The sequence below is a fragment of the Falco rusticolus genome, chromosome Z (genome assembly GCF_015220075.1).
Source record: "Falco rusticolus isolate bFalRus1 chromosome Z, bFalRus1.pri, whole genome shotgun sequence".
NCBI lineage: Eukaryota > Metazoa > Chordata > Aves > Falconiformes > Falconidae > Falco > Falco rusticolus.
In genome coordinates this window covers 7060556-7083197 of record NC_051210.1, presented here as the reverse complement: position 1 = coordinate 7083197, position 22642 = coordinate 7060556, and the positions used below count along the sequence as shown (strand labels likewise).

The 22642-nt window shown below is 36.0% G+C and overlaps 1 protein-coding gene across 4 annotated transcripts in view; it reads left to right on the top strand.

The window, feature by feature from the left end:
• The window catches only part of KIAA0825 (KIAA0825 ortholog), a 252837-nt gene that overhangs the window by 737 nt on the left and 229458 nt on the right, over positions 1-22642 (top strand). For 3 of the 4 annotated variants that reach the window (XM_037374639.1, XM_037374640.1, XM_037374642.1), the window contains exon 2: positions 10306-10399. The gene's annotated coding sequence lies outside the window, so the exon portion shown is untranslated. Of the gene's footprint in view, positions 1-10305; positions 10400-20785; positions 20877-22642 lie in introns of those variants that run through there. The other variant, XM_037374641.1, reaches the window with a different exon arrangement.

Genomic DNA, 22642 nt, shown 5'->3' with positions numbered 1-22642 from the left:
ACTGCTGCAGCCAGATAGTCAAGCCACATGTTTTGGTGAGGGGATTCCTGCCCCGCTGATCGAGTTGGTACTCACTCTTCCTACGGAAATCAGGGTTTGATTTTTTTCTTTAGATTACAAAGCAACACGAAAAGGTCAAAATAATATTCAGCTCGTACTTCAAGCACTCGGTTTAGAATTTAGAAATGTAGGAATACCAAGATGACGGTTCTTTGCAAAATATTATTTTGGTCCCTCATGTATTTGACTTGTCATTACTGCGTCATGTAACGCACTGAATGGATAGTACACAAGAAGTCTGTTAGTGATTCATAATGAATAAAACTAGCTTTGTGGAACACTTCAATTCCTTTTTTATGCAGTAGGAAAGTAGAAGGCACATGTCCTGATTCAAGAAAAAAGAAAAAAAAAAAGACATGACAGAATTGCTTCCTTAGAAAACTTAATGCTACTTTCTCCCCTTCCATAAAATTCTTATGCAAAAGTGGACAACTCACTTTGTACTCATTGAGGTAGCTGTTTCATATGTAAGACCTGTAAACTGAGATGTGTACAGCAAAACTCACAAGTGCTGAGTGTTTGTCACTGTAGCTTAGATCAATAGAAGCAATGCTTTGAACTCAGCAGTGCTACAAAACATAGGTATTCCTGTGGAAAGAAAACCAAAACCACCCCTAGCTTCAGACATCTGAAGTTCGGCAGCCTGTTGGATGCTTGGTTTTAAATCTGAGTTTCCCAAAAATAAAACTGGAAAAATAGTTCTGCTGGGCCTCAGATGGGTCTTGTTGCTGTTTGTTTTGGTACCTTTAATGCATACTGAAGTTTTCTGCGTCTTTTTCAATGCAAGCGTGAAGAAGTAACCATCAGCAGCCTCTATCACCAGGTTTTGTTAGTGGCACTGAAAAATCTTTAAATATCAACTTGAGTATTCAGAGTTAAATGGCTGTATTTATCACTTGCATTTCTAGATGGACAATGAACATAAGTTGCATTTTCTATTAATACCTGTTGCACATGTATACCTTCACTGTGGAGTTGTCAGCACTGTAAAGTAGTTATTTTAATTTTTGTAAACTTGGACTTTTTTGTAAATAGTTTAATTCTTATTAACTACTATTAGCTACTAACCATTACTTAACTGGTAACTAATAGTTTTATGCCACAGGGCTTTTAACAGGCTGGAGAAGTCTTCAGCATACAAGCACACATATTTTCTAGTTTTTATTTCTTTTTTCTTGTGTCTGACACATAATACATGGAATCAAAATAACAGACCTCCAACATTGTACATTTATTTTTGCTTTAAAATACATTGTTAAGTGTAGCTTTAAGAAATTAAGAACATGTTTTGACCTTAATTTTAGGCATGTCTGTTAAGTTTGGATTTCACTTACCCTCTTCGTTATTTTTTCAAAAAGATTGATTACATTTTTTGTCATAAAAAAACTATTTTCTTTTTTTCCATCCTTGTTGTGATCTCATTATAGTAGCTAAATGTCTCTCAATTCATTATTTTTTCTCTTATGTACAAGAGTTAATATTAGGTCTCATAGGTCTAGGGAGCAGTCTCTTTAACTGGCGTACTTTTCAGTATCTCTGGGTTTTATTTGTTCTATTTATGTGCTTGTCAAAAATATGGTTCAGCTGCTCAGTATTATAAATTATATTTAAGCTGTTTGTGTTTTAGATGGATAACCACTTTTACACTTTCTGCTTTACAGTACATGTAACATCTTTATAAAAATTCACAAGTGATTTTCAGTGCTACACAAATGGAATTTCACTTATAAAATTTCTGATTAGTTTTAAGGACTATCAAGGATGACTGTATAGCTCTGATGTCCTCAGTACTTTAACAAATCAAGATCAGACGAATAAGTATTTCTTTTACTCTTTCACAGGAAGAGTTCACTTGCAGTGTTTCAGGTGCCTGTCTCTTGCAGATTTCAGTGGCTGCTGCTTTCTTAATTTTATTTCCTAGAGAGACAAAAAAAAAAAGATATTTCATTTTCAACCCACTGATCTAGCATTCTACCTTATACTTTTTGTTTCCTTTATGTTCTACACATAACTGTATTACCACGATGTCTTTTGCCTTGAAAATTCACTTCTTACATTTCCCTGTAGACAGCTATTATACTTCATGTAATATGTGTGAGTTGTGTTTCTCCAGGCCTCACTTCTGTTGCCACGATCAATGTGATCACGGTTGAACCTTGTCGCTAAATCTCACAACATCTTTCTGCAAGACTTCACCTCTTTATCCTTAACTTTGCAACTTAGCATTTGGGGAATTTTTTTTTCCATGTTTTTTGTCCCTCATTAGCCTTTTGACTTCCTGTGTTGAAAATTTTATGTAATTCCTTGCAGTAATTGTGGCAGTGATACAATCCATGCTTTAACTTCTATTCTGTTGTGATCTTACAGATTTTTTTATTTAGTGGAAGATATTTTGCCGTATGTTATTAAAAGACTTGCCATCATGCAGAGAAGTTTGTCAGTGGACTGATTAACAATTTCAGAGTTTAAAAATTACTCATTAGACCTTTTCTGTTGTCTCAACATAAATGTGTATGCTTGTTTAAGCAGTATTGTTTGGCAAAATTAAAATCACAATGCATAGCCAAATTTTGGTCAAACATTTAGAAATCACAGCTCTGTAAAAAAACCCATGAAGCTACACTGAAAAGTCAGTTGTAAAAGCTAAAACAGTATGAAATGTCTCCACACTGCCTTCATGTGGAGAAAAATCTAACTTTTTGCCCTGTTTTAAGTCGGTTTTATAAGTCTCTCGTAGTACAAAGCTCGAAATGACTCTGGCTTTGTTGAAACAGTGAAGGAATTTGAATTTTCTTCTATAGTGTTAAGGGTTTATAAGAGTTAGAAACAGTACCAACATAATATAAATCCACAGAAACTAGAATATCTTCTTAATGGTAATTGGTCTGCTATAAACGTACCTGTGGTGTCTTTCATGAGCTCATGAACAAACGAATGGCAGAACAAGTGTTAAAATTTTTGCTTTTCTTCAAGCCTTGATGATTGTGTAAACTCTGTTGTCATGACTTTGTATTTATATTTTAAAACTTCTTTATGGTCTTTTTTGGAGGTGTTGTTTATGTTTCTTTTGTGTAACCATTTTTCTTATGAAGAACATTCTTCTGATTTTTCTAAGCTCAGCCTATATCCTTATGTCCTTGCATTCTGCTGCCCTTCTACTGACTCACATTCCATTAATGTGTGTCAGTGAATCAGTATTGAGGGACAAATGTTAGGGAGAGCACAGAACAGTGTTCAGCAGCTGGTTCAGTAACTGTTGTGTAAGTGATGCCAAGCTATATACCTTGTGTGTCAAATAATGAATTAGCGAACTTCACTTCATTAGTGTACTTTCAGTCACTCATGACTTGCAATAAGGTTTTGTTTCTTTTTTCTTTTAAAATATAGGTAGTGGAATGGTTTTATTTTGCCTGTAATACTTAACCTTCCCTACCACGTAAAGTTCGTTTCTTGTCTTTGCCTGACATGAGTTAGTCCCTGGCTGCTTGGACCTTCTTTCTTAATCATATTACTGTTCTCCTGCCCTGACCTAAATCTGCTATGCCTGCCTGGAATACTTAATTGACCTAACTCCCCCACTGACCTTCGAATATTTTCTCCTACATACGAGTTCCATTCTGATATGATCAGCAAATTTTCCTTCATCAAAGTCCTTTCACCTTTTTTTTTTGAGAATCCACATAAGCTCATTCAGATTTTGTTTGTTGAATTTTAATTGTGTGTGTGTGTGTTCTAAAATACATTTCTTTGTCTTTCATGTATTCTTCTCTCTTAAGTGACTGCAGTCAGAATGGGGAATGAGTGTAACGTTAGCAGAAATCATAATTTTTTTCTTGATTGTATGTTGTTAAATAGCAATGTATATACTCAGAATATTCAATTATATCTTCTCTGCAACAACCCTTCTCTCCGCCCAGTGTTAATTCTTATTAGGCAATTGCAAACTGCATGATTGATGCCCCGCAATGCAGATAAAACATGAACCCTGGCTCACAGGACCTCAGAAAATCAAGTTAGGCATGATGTAACCAGTAGGTTAACATGTTGCGTGTACGCTTTTTACTTTTTATGCTGTTGGCTGTACTTGAGGTTAGTACAGAGGGTAGGCAAAAGGTGTAGATGATTGTGAATGGAAGGAGAAAAGTACTAAAAAGAAGTTAGGAGAAAGTATGGCATTCTTTATATGGCATATAAATTATAATAGGGCAGATAATGAAAGCAGAACAAGAGTAAACTAGTATCAAAATACCTGACAGTATGTTACAGTTCTATAAAATACTATAATACAAGTATACAGTTCTATAAAATACTATGCATTTTACAAGTATACAGCTGGATGATTGTATAAAATTGTGACATCCAGGTATCAGACATAGATTTGCTACTTAAGGTGAGTTAACAGAGGATTGTAGCAGTTTCTTGTAACTGTTTAGTTGTACCTTAAGTTAAGGTAGCTTAACCCCTGTTACCAGCAGATCTGGCAGGTAATTTTCGTGGTTTTACAACTTTGTTTGTGAGCCCTCCCTAGCAGTTCCAGGTTGTTGCTTTGGGATATCAGCGTCTCTTAGTGTCTCGTGGATATTTTAGTAGAAGCATTCAGTACTAAAATAATGTGTTCATTGGTGTGTTTATTTTATCAGAAATAATTTTCTACTGGACTCAAAAAGCAAAGAGCATTTACCAAATAATAAATACAAATTAACTGTCAGAGTAATAGCAAAAAATCGATTGTATTAATGTAGTAAGCTATTGCCATGGCAAAACGGGTTTCTTTTCAGATAGGCTTTGAGGCTGTTTCAGTGCAAAATAAGCTTAACATCCATAATTTTTATTTTTCTCTAAGTCTTATGAAGAATTCATTTAGAGAAACAAATTTTGCTTAGCAACTGATTGTTTCCCGTCGCGTTTGTGGACTTGGAAGTTAAGAGAAGTGGAGTTCTGTTATGGAAAACATTACTATGTGATTCTCTACTTGGCTTTGGCACACCCAGATATAGGACAATCAAGTGGTTCTTGCATCCAGAGAGGCTGCTATATGCTATGAGGGAAATGCGCTCTAAATAATGTAAAGAGACAGCAGTGCCGTTTTGTGATCTGAGGAGCTTTTTGAGAATTGGTGAAGTCCTCCAAATAGCTTCCTAAAAACATTCTGAGGATTGCAGAAAAAGTAGCTAGACTTTTTACAGAAGGGGCACTTTGGCAGTCCCTTATGCACCGAAGAATAAAAGACTTCCTTTGAAGCAATGACATAGATAAGGCCTCTCCCTCTTTTCTTTCACTTTCACAACGAAGCAATGACATTTATTAGTGTAGAAGGTTTTTGCTGTCAGCGGTTTCTCCCATCTGGAGTGCCAGTGTTGACAGAAGGGCTGTGTGGTTAGCAACATTATTGCTCATAAAGTTCATCAGTAAGGGCTAAAGTAAGAGCAGGACTGAAATCCTGACTGGGAACAGAGTATCTTTTCACAAAATGCTAGGGAGCATGAGTGCTTCCTTTGGGAAGGCATTATGGATATCTTCTGTGTAAGCTTAAACTCTAATGATGCCAGCACTGTTTCTCCCTTTTCTTGTCTCCCCACTCCCAGCAGCATCCTCAAGGGTTTATTAGGCAGACCAGAGTAGAATTTAAGTACCCAAAGCCGTGCTTCCATGTTGTTTAGAAGTAAACATAAGAAGAAATGACTTTACAAGAGGAGCTGCAAGTACCAGTGGTCAATAGGATATGGATCATTTCAGTAATAAGAATGTTGTAGGTAGAATGATTTTTAATTTGGTTCACTAGAGATTCTGGGCGCAGGTGGCCTTTGAGATCTGTCTCCTGGAGTGGAGATATCACTGTATTCTTGTCCATCTGCAGCTAACTCTTTCCATGTTTTGGTGGCAGAAGGCTTAAACAAATCATAAAATCACAGAATCATTTAGGTTGGAAAAGACTTACAATCATTAAGTCCAACCCAGCACTGCCAAGTCCACTGCTAAACCATGTCCCTAAGGACCATATCTACGTGCTTTTTAAATCCGGTGGCGGTGATTCCACCATGTCCTTGGGCAGCCTGTTCCAGTGCCTGGCCACCAGTTCAGTGAAGGAATGGCTGTTCCACTTGCAGGATTGTAAAGACAATATGGCTGGAGAGGGAACTAAACTGAAAAAAGAGCAGGATGAGGATTAATGGGGACACTAATTAGGAGAGTTGCATGTGTAGCATATTGGACATATATATGATGTAAATCTTCTGAGGTAAATGGTAGATGCTGTTTGAAATGTGGTAAATTAATCTGGCAGTTTTTAGTTTAAACATTTAGAGTTGCTTGCAGAAACTGATTTGCTGCAATCCGTGGAGGCATAAATTAGGCCTCAGTGAATTATATTTGGAGGTGTTTCCATATTTAAGTTACCCATACGCCATATTTTTCTAAGCAAAACATCCACCTCTGAAATTTTTAGAGTAAGTGTTATACTGGAATGAGCTTGTTGCTGCAAAAGACAATACAGAATTAATCAGAGACATTGCATCTGGTTAATGCGTATGTGTACATGTGTCTGTATAGAAATATATAGGGTGGTACTATGTGCTACACATGGGCTTTTCTTGAACAAAACATGTTTCTTTCCTAATCCAGCTAATTCATTACAAAGTATTTTTACAGAATATTAACAAATTAAAGTATGATTATGCATTCTATGCAAAAAAATCAGTTTTTTTTTTTAAATAGATAATTAGGACACTATAAGGAATTAAAAGGGAAATTGTGTTACAGAAAGAATCCTTGATTACAAATCTTTGATTTTTTTCCCCCCTCTTTATAGCATAGAGCATAGTTTAGAATTTTGCTGAATATGTGATTTGTGGAATTTAACCATAACTTGTGTTATATTTAGTCCTCAAATACATTTTTTCACTTTATTTTTTAATTGATTCAATGAAGCTCCTGCACTGTGATTCAGGTTGTAAAGACCACAGTGAAGGACTTTATTCTTTCTGGGCTGAGGAGAAAAATTTACATGTTCTCACAGGCAACAGTATTCTAAGATGGATTTTGATCAGTTTTTGTCTAGTTTTGTGTTTTATCTGTTGGAAAGCTGTGCAAGGGATTCACCACTCTGATGGACCGTGCTTCAAATATCAGCTTAACTTTATTTATGGACCCTTCTATAGCCTTTAGTTCCTATACCAACATTGGTCTTTACCTAAAAGACTGAATAATATAGTTAGCAATTCTTCCTTTTATAACTAAGTATGTCAGCTAGCTGTCAGCTCTGTGATGTGCCTGATCTTCTCTCTTGCAGAATCCAACTCAGTATCAAATCCAAGTCATCTGAATAGCAATACAAAACGCTGCCAGAATGTTACTCTGTTGTACTTTGTAATTTCCTCTTCTCTTAATTTTTAAATTTTACGTTTGATAAAGCTGAAACTCTTATATATTGTTGCTTAATTTTATTTCTTGTTCGTTAATATAGGTGCAATAATCAGTGTGAATGTTTCTGCTTACAATTTCAGTTCTAGCAAATGCGCTACTTATTTAACTTGTCCAAACATGTTGAAGGTATTGAATTTTAAGGCAAAAACAGTCACAGTCTGAAAAGGGAACACTGACAAGTTCAGTCAAAAGGGAGAAGAGGAATAATTTATAAAAGGAACTGTAGATAATGATGCCATCCAGTTGTTTTAAAGTGCATCTACCTCACCTTTAATGAATTAGATTTGTCAACAGCATATGTTTTATGCACTACTTCTAATGAAGTGGCATACCAGCTCTACAGTGTACTTTGAGGTTTATTCCATCAAAGCTTTTTGCTGTCGTAAAGTAGACCTTTTTAAATAATAGATACTAAAAACTACATTTAAATAACATTAAGGTTGTGACACAAACACCAAATGACAAACTTCAGGCAATTCAAAGTTAGGGCTGACAACTTGTCATTAACTGGCATTGTTGCTTTTTAAAAAAGAAGCACAATTGCATGATTTAAGGATTGAATGTCAGACTAACTTTAAATTTCTTGGCTTTTGTGGGCTGGAGTTACAACCTTACTGTCATTTTTTATATAGTTTTTTGCATAGGCTCTGTTTTCGGAAGAATAATGAAAGCAGTGGAAAAAGTACTGGCTTTCTTGGCTTTGTTCTTAATTTAAAACACAAATGTGAAAGTATTGGTCAAAGAACAGGGGCTAGTCTGTTGTCAAACGTACATGCCGTTCTTTTAAACTTCCTTTTCTCTTGTCTTTGTTGATTCTTGTACAGAACTTCCGAGTTACAGGGACTTTAGTCCTGGGGTACTTCAGCTAAACCCTGGAAAGTGCTGAGAGTTCCCAATTCTTTTCCACTTAAAGAACCACTTTCTTTTTAATAAACAGTACTGAACAAAACAGGAGTTTGATAAATATAGAAAGCCTTGTAAAAATATTATTAATTACTTAAAATATTGTGAAACAAAAGCAGGTGAGTGAGATACTTCCTGTTACTTCTTACATACACTTTCCCATTTTCTTGCTGTTAAACATAATGGAACTTTCTATTCAGGTATGTTAGCATGCATGTGTCAAAGCAGTCCTTTCAATTACTCTGTAGAGACAATTCTCAAGGTCTTAAAGTCTAATGCAGACTATCTTATTTTCATCATAGTTTGTCAATTTAATCTACCATAAACTGGCACTGCTGCCAAGTGGGCAGGCCTGCACCAGCCACTCACTGCACTCGCCTACCCTGTGCTACCATCAGTGCTTGGACAGCTGCCTGGTAAATGGGGATAAATGGGCTTGCACAGGGTATGTGGCTGGTACATAGGTTTGGTAGGACATTTTTGGCAAACTACTTCTTGGCTGCCTGTTTTGATTCACTGCTACTGGATGCAGCAGTCAATCTTTAGTTCTTTAGTAACAGTCATAGAATTATGCAATCACAGGATGGTTTGGGTTGGAATAGACCTTTAAAGGTCACCTCGTCCAACACCATGCCATAGGCAGGGGCATCTTGCCTTGGATCAGGTTGCTCAAAACCCCATCCAACCTGACCTTGAACACTTCCTGGGATGGAGCATCCACAGCTGCTGGGCAACCTGTTCCAGTGCCTCACCACCTTCATCGTAAGAATTTCTTCCTTATGTCCAATTTAAATCTACCCTCTTTCAGCTTAAAACCCTTACCTCTTGCCCTGTTCCTACAGACTCTGGTAAAAAATGTCTCTCCATCTTTCTTATAAGCTCCCTTTGTATATTGATGCCAAAACGGCACAGGGTAACTGCTCAGAGACAAATTTCGTCTTTAAGCAGCAAAGGTATTTATTTCGAGCAACATTGTGGAGCTAGCTGATTCACACCAGACAAACTAGCTCCGAAGTTTTCAGTGGAAAGTCAGGTAACTTACACAGGTTGTGTGAGAGGTTGCAACATCTTTACGTACATATTAATTTGATTTTGACATCTAATCATTCTATTCATAATAGGTGGGATCTAGGTGGAGTAAACCTTTGTTCAAAGATTTCTTGACTCAAGGTCTCCTTATCTCCTTCAGGTGCCCACCTTATCTTTCCTAATTATTCAGAGTACATTCCTTTACTTTAACATCTTAAGTGGTACATTCCTTTAACATTGGCAGTGGAATCTTTTCTTTTTCAGAGTACTTTTCTTATTATTCAGAGTACATTCCTTTAACATCGACAATGGAACCTTTTCTAATTATTCAGAGTACACTCCTTTCTCAACACAGAGCATCACCCAGAACATTGTACCAAAGTCATCCTGACCAATCTTTTTAAGACCTTGCTCTGTTTCAATATGAAATGTTAATCTGGATCTTCCACCTCTTCTTTTTTGTAAGATGCTTGTTCTGCAAGTGTGTGACAACAACATACATTATTCTTAGTGACACTACTGAGCTATGTGGATCTTCCCTAAGCATTGCTTAGAGCTGCCATATGCTATTTTGGGTGATTCTGTGGCCTTCTTATATCCCATTCTCTGCATATCTTCTCTCCATTGCTTTCATACCTTTGGAACAATGAAATGAAGTGTTATGTAGCACCATCGTTGGTATAAGTATGAACAGAAATGGAGGTTCTAAAGTTAAATTTTTTTTTAACATTTTGAACTTGGACTGTTATTTACCAGTTGGAATTAGGAAGCATACTGTCCTACTGTGTGAGCAATTTATATAATACTTAAGCAATTATGATTTTTATCCATGAAAGTGTTAGTTCCTCAAATACTCCCTATCAGTAATTTTAATATCTTCTTTTTACATAGGACCACTGATGAACTATTAACTGAATCTTATGCATGGTTTCTTACAACTGAAAACAGGAAGATATCAGTTACAGAGAAAACATATTGACTGAAGGTATGTATTTATGTAAATTGTACATTGTTATGTTCTGAAATTGACTTTCTATGAACTATAAATGCTTAAAAAGTTCTAACAGGGTGGTTAATGAGACCTGTGAAGTTCATAGAATATGCTTATTGGTACTAATCAAGAATATATGTGAATTTTTATTGATTGAAGAAAATCTAGCGCATGCTACATTTAAGTTGAAGAGTAAGAAGTTCTAAGCAAACTTTGCTTAAATTGACTGTTTTATAAATCCTTATTTCTTTATGACAGCTATAAAAATGGCTAGCTCTTAATTATTAAGAAATGGAAAGGTATGAACTTTGGATTAGTATAGTTTTGTAAGAAGTTTGAGTAAAGTATGTTGTTGTAGTAAGGACTTACACGGCTATTGTGGAAGCTAGTTGAGGTCACTGTTTTTGAAATGCATATTGTACTTCGTAGCATTTGCTTAGGTGCAACAGTTCCTAATATTTACTACATTTGGAGCAGAATACAGTCTGTTCTGTAATATACATAAACCCCTAATAACCTCTCGACCCTGTGAAGAAGGGGTCAGAAAATGTGGCCTATCTCTCAAGTTGCCTGAATCTCTTTTATCTGTATAATCAGTCAGTTTCTCTCCACTCTTTTTATTGCCTTGTCATTAGGGCATAGTAGTACAAAAATCTAACTTGAATAAAAAGTTGTAATCATTCCAAGAAGGACTGAGTGGTTTAGTGGTACAGTGGATTATTTGAAATATGAATAGTAGGTTCTACATTGTTTTAATTCTTACCATGCAATTTGACTGGAAGCACGTGAGTTGTATCAGGTAATGCAGATAGAGGGGATGGTAAGCAATACAGCTCAGTTACTTCTTTTCCTCTGATACACCTATCTCTGGTGCTCACTGTGATAGAAGGGAAAAAAAAAGGAAAAATCATTCTGGTCTGCCTTGATATTAAAAATCAGATTATTTGTTTAATCCCATTCCATGGCACACACTTGCAAAGTAATAGACTAACTTGGAACAAACTTAAAGTTTCTGAATAAAGTTCAGCTCCAACATCGGTATGAGGCAGGATATTGTAATGACATTTATTACCAGTAGATAAACTAGGGAAAAAATATCATTTCAATATATGCTCCCTCCCTTTTCTATCCCTGAACTCTTTCATCATTATTCAGAATACATAACATTAACTACTTTTCTCACTGGATGTTTTGTTTGTGCTTGTAGCATTCTCCATAGTGTTTCCTGTTGGTGTACCAGTGAATGGAAGCTTGTGCTGTGACCCAGCCAAAAACCGGTGGTCCCAGCAAGCATAATTTGCAGATCAGTAGAAAAGAGTTGGAACTCAAAGGTTCAGGGTAGAACTCTTATATAAAAATAGATTTGATCACAACTTATGCTTCTGAAGGGTATTCTGCTAATTCAGTTTTAGGCAGTTAAGTTAAAAAATATATAGATTGAACCTTAAAAGCCGATTGCAGTGTACGTTTCCAGCTTGACTCTTATATGGCTTACTACTTTTTAACTTTAAAAAGCTGTAAAATGTTATAAGAGTAACATAAGAAAAAAGAAATATGCTAAAATGTTAATGTGACCCCATGTTGTGGTTTAACCCTGGGTGGTGACTATGCACCACACAACCACTTGCTCACTCCCCACCCTGGTGAAATGGGAGAAAGAAGCAGAAGGGTAGAAGTGAGAAAACTTGTGTGCTGAGGTAAAGACAGTTCAATAGGTAAAGCAAAAACTGTGCATGCAAGCAAAGCAAACCAAGGAATTAGTTCACCAGTTCCCATCAGCAGACAGATGTTCAGCCATCTCCAGGAAGGCAGCTCCATCACATGTGACAGTTACTCGGGAGGACAAATGCCATCAGACCCCACTTCCTTCTTCCACCACTTGGCATGATGTCCTGTGATATGGAATATCCTGTTGGCTAGTTTGGGTCAGATGTCCTGGCTGTGCCCCCTTCCAACTCCCTTTGCCCCTCCAGCCCTCTCTTGCTGGCTGGGCTGCAGAAACTGAGAAGTCCTTAACATATTGTAAACATTACTTGGCAACAACTGGAAAACATCAGTGTGCTCTCAGCATTGTTTTCACACCAAATCCAAAACATGTCACTGCACCAGCTACTAAGAAACTTAACTGTATCCCAGCTGAAATGAGGACACCCTAGGAAAAAAGTTTTTACTTTTTTTTTTTTTTTTTTTGTCTGTGATGTTCCTCTCTCTTTCTCTCGAGAAACTTGAAATGTAGCTTTTGTTTGGGGGAAAAAAAACACTGAAACCCCTTAAATCTTTAATTTTCAGTCCAATTTTGTTCTGAAGCAAAAGATTTATTTCATATGATAGGCAAGTAATGCACATTGTTTACACTGCAGTTCCACTTCTTGGCTGGTTGCACAATTCATTTGAGCCTTGTAATTATGTAAGAAATAACACAGTGCATGGTGTTCACTTTTAAGATATTTATAAACACTTGCCCTCTTAATCATGAAACCAAAGGCTAAGTGCTTTCTGCACTAGAGAATTTAATATATCTTTACAGTAGTTTAAGATGATAGGGAGGAGGACCCCTTTCTGCATCACAAATCAGCTGATTGTCTTTCCTTTTTACACAGTAATTTATGACCTGGTCTGGTTCCAAAGAGGCATTTATTTTTGCCTGTGTGAGTGCATTTAGTTATGATTCCCTCTCCCACCTTTTTACACTGTTGCCTCTATCATTGAAATAGTATCCTTCACACAGTATCTTCTCAGAAGCAATGGTAGGATGTATTTGGGCTCTCCCTGAGTATTCATGAATCATACCGACATGGCATTTCCATGGCATATACATATATGTGTGTGTATCTATATATGATTTAAACAGTATAGAGGTAAACAAACTGCACCATGAAGTGTGAGGTGTTTCTTTCCTGAGCTGACAACTGCAGGTCTCTTAGTTGCCTTCTGATATGGAGCTTCAGGCTGGAGTGAAGAGTATAGGTTAAAAGATCCTTGGGAAGAAGGAAATTCCTTTCACTATAACTATTCCTTTATTTTCCTTTCTTTCTTCTTCAGCAGCAATGGAAAATTATTGTGGATAAATATTCTTTAGAAGTGCCACTTGGTTTTGCTTTTTTTTTTTTGCTTTTGTAGCATTATAGTTCTGATGACTTGCACTTCCTGCCAAGAAATAAAGATGTAACATCTGATAATGTAAGTTATCAAGTGAGACAAAGCTGGATCAAAATAGAGAGAGGATGCTCTGGGAAGATAAAGGCCTTCTCTGGGCTACTAGTCAAAAAAGTAATTTATATATGGCTAATGAATTAGGAAGAAGCTCCTGTCTTAAAAAAAATACAAATATTAAAAATTTAGCTTCCCTGATAGTTACAGAACTGCAAACCAGCGAGACACAAGGTTTAATTTTGTACTATTTTGATTACTATTAAGTAGACATGGTGTAGTCATACTTTCATTTCAGTCAGTATATTTGTACTGATCTACAGATGTCTTTCCTATCTACTACTTCCATTGTGTTTGCTAGTGCTTAAACCCTAAATGATACATAATCTGTGTTTTTTGAATGCATGCAGCTAGCTAGTGGCAGTCAAGACATAGTCAAGACTAAGTACTTCACTTAAGGAGGCTTAAACCAATGTTCTTTTAATTAAAACTGGGAATACCATTGGTGTCTGTGTTACTCATACAATTTTTTTCCCTCCTTTAAGTGATCTTTTGATCAGATCCTTTTTTTGGAATAAAAGAACATACAGGTCCAATCTGATGCAGAGCTGTGGTAGAATCAATATACTGCTGAGTATCAAAATTGGGCTTTGGCTAGCAGTGCTAAAAGAGAGAAATACAGTGAAATGTTAAAACCCTTACTCTTCAAGGAAACCAAAATAAAAAGGCAAGCAGGAGGATATCCGGCCACGAAGATGAGTGATCATGGAGAGACAGTTGCCAGCCCAAACTGTTAAAAGAACACTAAACCACTGCTGTATTAGTAGAAAGTGTAATTCTCTTGCTGTGGAACTCGGACCACCATCTAGACATACACCTCTGCATTTCATAGTGATTTTATGGATTCCTTAAAGACAGGCTTTTATTGTTTTGGTGTATTCTGAGTAGTTACCAAAGAATCTTTTAAAACTACTTGATTAGTCTTAAATTAGGCCTGTACATGGGACAAGCAATCTGAGGTATTTAAAACAAATACTTAACATGAGGCTTCTGATGCAAAGCATCTTGGTTATTTTGTTTTCTTTTTTCAGAGCAAGTAATATTTCAGTACCTGACTGTAACTTTAAATAAGTCAAAATACTAAGAAGCAGTAGTCTTTCAGCTGATTATAGAAACTGGTGTGTCTATGTGGAGAAAATATTTTACATAAAAATGTATTATGCTTTGATTAATCCACATAAACTTCAAATAGAATGCTAATTATACAATACTGTGCCTCATCAGAGAAATCAATTACTTTTAAACTGATATATGTGAAGCAGGGAGTTATGTTATCAAGCTTACTTTGAAGACAAGCCAACAGAGAGGAAAAAGATTACAGATCACATCCTTTTGTGGAAGCTTATTTGCCTTGAACCTATTTCCTGTTGTCAAACGGTAACCTTTCTCAGACGGTTGCTGATGTAGTTGAATATAAAGTTGCCCTCCTTGAAATTCTGATTTATATTACATGTTAGCAGCAACCATTTGGTCAATCTTAGAAATGTAAAATGATCTTGAAACATCTTATGAGATCTACTAAATTGAAATTATTTGTATAATCTTTTTCTTAATTCAGTTAGCTTATGACATGCAATTGTCACCTTTTGCAAGCAATTTTTTCTTCAACTTGAAAGTGCCGGCTTCTTTACACACAATTACAGTTGTTGCTTTGCTAATCCTGTGAATCAGTCTGCACTAAACAAGAAGCTTATCTCAAATCCTTGGCAGCTTCAGTGAAAATTAAAAAGCATGCTTTACTGTAGAGGTTGTCAAGAGTGGAAATAATATTTGTCCAGTCGGACAGCTTGCTTTTGTAGTCGCTAAATGAAAGTTGAGATTCTGTCTCTTCCTTGAAAGCTTCTGTGTCAAGAAGGTAATTTGGACTGTTTGTGGTTTGACAGGAATTATTAAAATCAGATGAAGTGAAGGGAAGGAAGTGTGAGAAAGCAAAATTGACAGTGACACTCTCTATTATTTGCAGCTTGGATCATGATGACTATGTTGATATGATAGATTCTAAATGTTAGGTTCACTGTTGGGATATGTTAAGCAGCACATACAGTAAAATGCAGTTATAGATGATTTTTCTGACTTAATGCAAAGCCATCCAGCATTTATTTTCCTTGGGAAACCTGAGAGAGGGAGTATAGCAGAAAATGAAAGACCAGAGGGGCAAATAGAAAGAAAAAGGGAGTGGTTCAGAAAGAATTTTTCTCCTTTGTGATTCAGTTCAACAACTCTTTATCCTTTCTTTGAGTTCATAAAGCTTGCTAGTATACTTACAGCAGCAATATAACTTAGGATTAAGAAGTAATGGAACAGGTCATAAAATATCTTTTTCCAATTACTTGAGTTTTGCTAGGAATTTTTTAGCATTAACAGTTTTGCATAGAGTGAGCTCAAGTCTTAAAGAGTGCTGTTTCACATCAATTTTTCATGACTTGCATCTTGCATGTTATTTTTAAATAGTGATCTTTTCTGCCACTTTGAGATAAATAATTTAAAAATTAAATTATTGCAATATTCATATAGCTGAATTTTTAATTGCTGAAAATATATTAGCTGTACACTGCATCTTTTGGTGTCTAGTGAATATACAATATATTATTTAATCTTAATCCTTTGTTTTATCTCCTGGTTGTATAGGTAAACTTTCAGTTTTTGAATAGGCATCTGAACTTAGTGCATAAGTAAGACATGTGATTAGTCAAGTTTGAAGGTTGCTTTCATTTCTGTGTGGTTTCCTTTTCTGTTCTCCAGTACAGGACTGTTGTGAAAAATTCTATTTTGGGGCAATTTTCCTTGTAGAGTCTTACGATTTTATATGAAATTAGAGAACTGAAAGGAAAACAGGTGACACATGAAAGTCTTTGCTGTTATTTAGCATAGCCATAGCTTCATACCTTTCAAACGTCATGCAACGTTTGAACAGTTAAGCCATGCCAGCATAGCAAGTCCTGTCTCTCATCTTCACCTATCTGTGCAGTAGAGTGAAGCGTATTAGCATCCAGAGTGATTTATCTACCAGAACAAAAGAGATAAGGGAGCAGAATGACTGAGGGAAAAGAGGTTACACAGAATTGTTCACACACTTGCAAAATAAGGACTGTCATGAGAGAAGAGGGTGGTGTTGAAAACACAGTGGGGACACTGGTAAAGGAGGTACTCCAGTAACAGAGCACATAAAACTCATGTTGCGAGAAGAGGGTGCCAAATGCTGATGTGAGCTGGAAGGGACAATGTGAAACACAGACCACCACCCTGAAATAAGAGTGGTTTGAAAATGTCTGTACAGGACAATCTTAGAGGGAGGTAAAAGACACAGCCATGAGCTGCTCCTGTGTAAGAAATGAAATATATAGTTCTGTAGTTGCAGAAGCACATATTTGTACTATCAAAAAGTTAGATTAACGTTAGAGTTTTCTGTTTTGATGAAAATAGTACCTACCAGCCTGAGGTGCTGTCTCAGCTGTGGTTGATGCTTCTCGTAGTAAAACGCAGTCCTTAGGATAAGGAAAAGTGAGGAATGAAATAGTATTCCTGTTTTAATAGGGGTAGGTGATTTACCCAACTCCTGTTCTATAGTGGAATTAGTAGTGTTTAGTAGAACTAGGAATCAAATTCTACTCACAAGGGTGTGACACTTGCAACTGAATATGTGTCCTGTAGGGAGCTGGCCACTGCTGTGTTGGTCATGTGTAGCAGGCAGATAAATCAGGCCAGTTTCACACTTCAAAGCAATACTTTACTAGTTGTTATCAGTCATTACCACACGAGATTAAAACTTAGTCCTTAACAAGCTTTCCTAAACTGCTAGTATACAGTACCACAAAGCTGATGCAGCATAGCTACCACTGATGGCTTGGGTCCTTAGTTACTGAATCTGATGATTCTTAGTTGATGATCTTAGTTACTGAAGTAGCCAGCCTCAAGCTCTTAGTGAGAGAATAAACCCAATAAGCAACTTCCAGGGTTTTTTTGTTTGTAATTTATGCTTCTTCTCAAAAAGATAGGGAGGATCTCATTTGTCCTCAATGCAACTGATTTCATTTTTTCAGATCAGGACTTGTTCTGGCTTTGCCAAGCATCTGGCTTTGCCAAGCATCTTTTCTGTTTATTCTGCAGGTTTCTTCTGGTCCCAATAGACATATTTCCTGCTTTATTTGTATATTTGTATATTGTTCTCCAGTCTGTTCCTGTCTGCCCATGTTTTCTTGAGCCCATTTTGTGCAACTGTACCATAAGGTTTTTTTGTTCCTGCTTCTGTTTAGCTGAATTACAAAATGCTTACACATTTTCACAGGTTATGTTGTTAGTAGTTATTATGGTGATATAGGATGCTTACGCACTTTCAGCAGTTATGCTGTTTTAGTGACCTTGTGTCCTTTTTTCAGTGCAAGGGAATATTAATTATGTCATACTTAAAATGGTGGATATGGATTTGCTGTGCCTAGAAGCATGGGTTCAGCAGTCAATTGGAGCTGTGAGATGGCATTCTGATGTTAATACTGAATGGGAGGTGACAGAGTACACTTGAGCCATAGTAGTTTATCACCTGACAAAAAGCAATAATGAAGAAGTAGAGTACCCAGAGAGAGGAAGAAGCAAGCTATCTGCCATTCATGATGAAGCATTGATTGGTTCTTAGAGATACACATACTCTGTTACCTCCTTCAGCTACTGATAGGAGGGTAGGTACTGATAACTCCTGGTAATTCATTGTAAACAGCATTATCTTATACTCTTATACCTGTGTATTATGTAGCCTATTGTTAACTATGAATTGTGGTATAAAAGTGTATGCGTGAAAGACAGTCCCTTTGAAAGAAATTTGAAGACACCCCCCCACCCCCCCACCCCCCCCAAATGCATTTCATTTGGGGGCAAACAGTGATAAATGTCAACTATAAATCTTTATATTTACTTCTGTATCTCTGTGTCATCATTCAGTGGTGGTATTCTTTAAATGCATTATGTGCACAACTACTTCCATGTGCAGTTAGGGTTGGTACACCTGCCCTTCCTGAATGTGCAGATTTTACCATAGCATTCAGCAAAACACTTACAGTTTTGAAAATATCCTAAACCTGTTAGAATCCACCTCTGTCTCCTGGTGTGTGGTACTTATCAAAGGGGAGGTTAGTTGTATCAGGCTACATCTTCTAATGGCTGTCTGTGGAATTAGTCTGAAGAGGAAGGCGAGAGAAAAACACCATCCCTAGCATTTCAGTATTTACAGTGTTTTCAAATACAAAAGGTAAGATATTTGTTTAGAGATTCAGCACACAGTGGATCAGAGTAGACGCTCCTGGCAAAAGTGAATATGAATTATTTTGCATAGTTCCACAGTTAATTTCAGATTCCTCATTGCTTGTTCATGTTAGTGTGTAATGGTTGTACTGACTTTTATTCTTAATATAAACAACACAAACACATTTCACAATTTATACAACATAGTTTTTTTACTGCAAGTGTAATACATGTGTTTACATTTTGGCATAGGTTAGTCTATGAAGATGTAATTTAACATTTCAGTTCCTACTGAAATGTATAGCTCAGTTATCAGCTGAGACACCTTTCCTTGTATAATTGATTTTTAGTGCCGGGCTTTCAGTTCTGGCAAAGGTGTGTCTTTTTTTAATTTATTTTTTTTAAAGACACAATCATAATGTAGTGCCAGTCTTGTGATTAGCAGAAGTTCACTTTCCACCCCCTCCTCCCCACAAAGGTTTATTCAGCGAAATTTAAGGGAAGGAGCCTGGAATCTTTTCCTAAAGACATCTCCTAAGAGATGAAGATACAGGTCACCAAAGGCTTTTGGTGGGCTTGGTCACTAGAATCTAGTGCACACAGTGATTAAACACTTCTAAGGGATAATCTCCCCTTTACTCTTCTGTCAGTGTTTTATGTAAAGGACTCGTTTACTTTGATAGTATGTGGTGGCAGTTGATACCAGTACCACTGGAGCTAGAAACGAATGCTGTATTTTTGGAAAAGTAACATGTTAATTTCCTGCCTGTTTGTGATACCAGCTGTTAGAAGGTTGTTGAAATAGAAAAGTAATATGAGCAGCAAAGTTTTTTTAAAGCAATGGTGTTATACTAAATAAGCCTTTTCAGTGTTTTTAAAACATGTTGGTAGGCTGTCAAAGTGAAAGAAATTTCAACATTTCAGAAGTCACATAAATGAAATTTCACTTAAATGAAGTTTGAGTAAAAAGTACATGAAAAATATCAGCATTTTTTATTTTTCTGTACTAAATTTTACTGTCCCATCATAATTATTTTCATACCATACAGGATCTGCTTCTTATTTATACAGCAGGGACTCCTATATCTGTCACAAGGATTTTGAGAAAATGCGAGACCTATTCAATAGTTTTGAACTGAGATTTTTTTGAAACACTGAGTAACTCTAAAAATAAATATCTGAAAGAAGGGATTCCTGTGTTGACTTACTAAATTATGTTCATCTTCAGTAGTATGAATAACATTTAAATTCACTAATCACATCTTTTTGACCAGTTACACAAGGCATTTTCTGGCACCTGTTCTGGTGTCCGTTCCAACAATGCAAGCATGATGACTAACTTGCGTATTAAGAAGGGATCAGGAGTAGGAGCCTGAAACTGTGGGTAATTTAAGTTAGAGCTGAGAAATAAATGTCTAAAAACCGAATCAAAATCAACAGTAAAATTTGTAACAAAGTTGACAATGAATATATGGTATAAAGAAATAAAGTTGCTTCAAATGAAGGTATAGTTTATTGTCAGTAAATGGACTAAACTTCAAAGGAAGAAGTCCTTTGGACTATAACAGAGGAAGGCCTCGATTTTCTTCTTTTCCGTGTACAGTTCTTACCACACCATGGTATATTTTGGAAAATAACTGAATCGTTTTATCTACAAATACTTTCTGTTTATCTACAGATACTTTCTGTATATTTTATGCTGATGACAGCTAAAAGCTGAACTTTAAATAATAGAATTTAAGCCTAACACAAAAAATACTGTAATCTGTTGAATTAATATTTGGGGCTGGAAGATTAAGTTTAAATAGACAAGGAGCTTGAGTTTCCACATAAGTAACGTAAGTATTAGTAAAGTTTGTCAAGACCTGTCTTTTCTGCTTCTGTTTATCTTACTTTTCCATCTTTTTCCATGTCCTTGAGGGTATTCAGTTGTAGACAGTGACCTTCTGCACTGCTTTCTGAAGCTGAAATAGGCCCGCAGATTGAAAAACAATGGGCTGAAGACTGCTTTGTTATGTAGGAAGCCAAGGTAAATTACATGTGGAATCATAGAGCCTTCCTTCTTTAAAGTGATTCCAGTTATGGTTGATTTAAGTACAAGAGTATATGATTGTTTATGAAAAATCTTGAGATTCAGTCATACAGCAGCTATTCCAAGGTAGAAATTCTGTCTGGATGTTTTGAGACCTAACAAATACCTTTTCAGAACCACTTATGTATCTTTTTTGGCCTCCTCCTTTTTGATAGTTATTAGCTATTTTTTCCCAAGCTAGGAGATTCATAATAGTTGTGTTCTTTCTGCCTTTGTTGTGCTACTTCAGCAAAGCCAGGAGAATTACTTTTATTGTGTATATGTCCTCAAACAGAAATAGACTTGTCATAAATATATCTGAAAATAAGAACAAGGAAGTTTGTGAACTTAGGTTTGGAAATATTATAATTTCTGTATTTTTTTACTTCAGATGTCTATATAAAACTACGTTAGTGACTTGAATGGAATTCACAAGTTTATTAAGAACTCCCTCTCCTGTTGTTTTTTGGGTTTTTTTTCTAGTCAGAAGTGATCTGACTGGAACATGAACATAACACAGATACCTTTATGAAATAATCTAAAAAAAAATCAATGCTGCAAAAATTTATTTCTTCAGCTCTTTAACTTAAACAGGTTAAGAAAGTGTAAATGTACAAGTGTAAGAAAATGTGTGTAGTTGTGTAAGTTTAAAAAAGTGTGTATTTGCGAACTATTAATGTATAGTCATTTTTCTAAAACCTATGTAATTGTTCTTTGAAGTTATAATTTATCTGGTTCTTCTTTGTTCTTACACCTTCCCTAATAAGTATTGTACCCAGATTATGTCTGAAAGGACTTTCAGTATGCAGAAGTCCAACACAGAAACATCTGACCTTAGCACTTTGTATTGTTCATGGCACGGCAACTGTAGTCTGTTGTCCTACTTACCTATACCTTGTCTAATATCTCAGTCTAGGCAATAGCGTTTTGTGGTAGGTGAGAATGAAACAGTAAGCAAGAAAACTGGGTTTTTGAGGATTTGCTTGCCCAGCCTGCTGTATTCAATAGAGTTGCAGCTGGATGTGGGGAACACAGGCAGTGAAAAACATGGTGTATTTTAAAAGACTCCATAGTCCTGGGGAACACCAAGAACTGGGTGTAATTGGATAGTTCTGTCAGTGTGGCAGCATTTGCTTACGAAGAGAGAAGGTGATGACAAGTGCACTATTTCTTCTGTAATATAGGAGTTTTAAAGAAAAAATGCCTTATCTAAAGAATTACTCTCAGTGCCTCACTTTTAACTTTTTTTGGGGAAAAAAAAGTGAAAACTGAAAAATTGGTAGTCAGATGTTGTTTCTTAAGAGAACAAAAAGTTGACTATTTTAAATAATTTTATGTGGAAAGCATTAGATAAAACATTCACAATAAAATCAATAATGCATTCGATATAATTGAAGGTGACAAGATACAACCTTTCTAGTATGATTTTTAAGTAGGCTTTAAGAATTCTGTTAACTAAAAGGAGGAATAAAGAAGAAAGCAACAGGAACAAATCAGGATATACAACTCCCTTTCCCTTTTCCTCCCTTCCCCATTTTGTGTACCGCTTAATTACAAAGATCTTGGAAAACTTACTTTGAAGAATATATGTAAGTGAAGTTGTAAACAATGTCTTTAATAGCCATCTTTCAAAGTAAAAATGAAAGAAATATTGTCCTGTTTTGGTAACTGAAACTGTCTATTCATTAATTAAACTAATGAATAGTAAATCCAAAAATACCTTT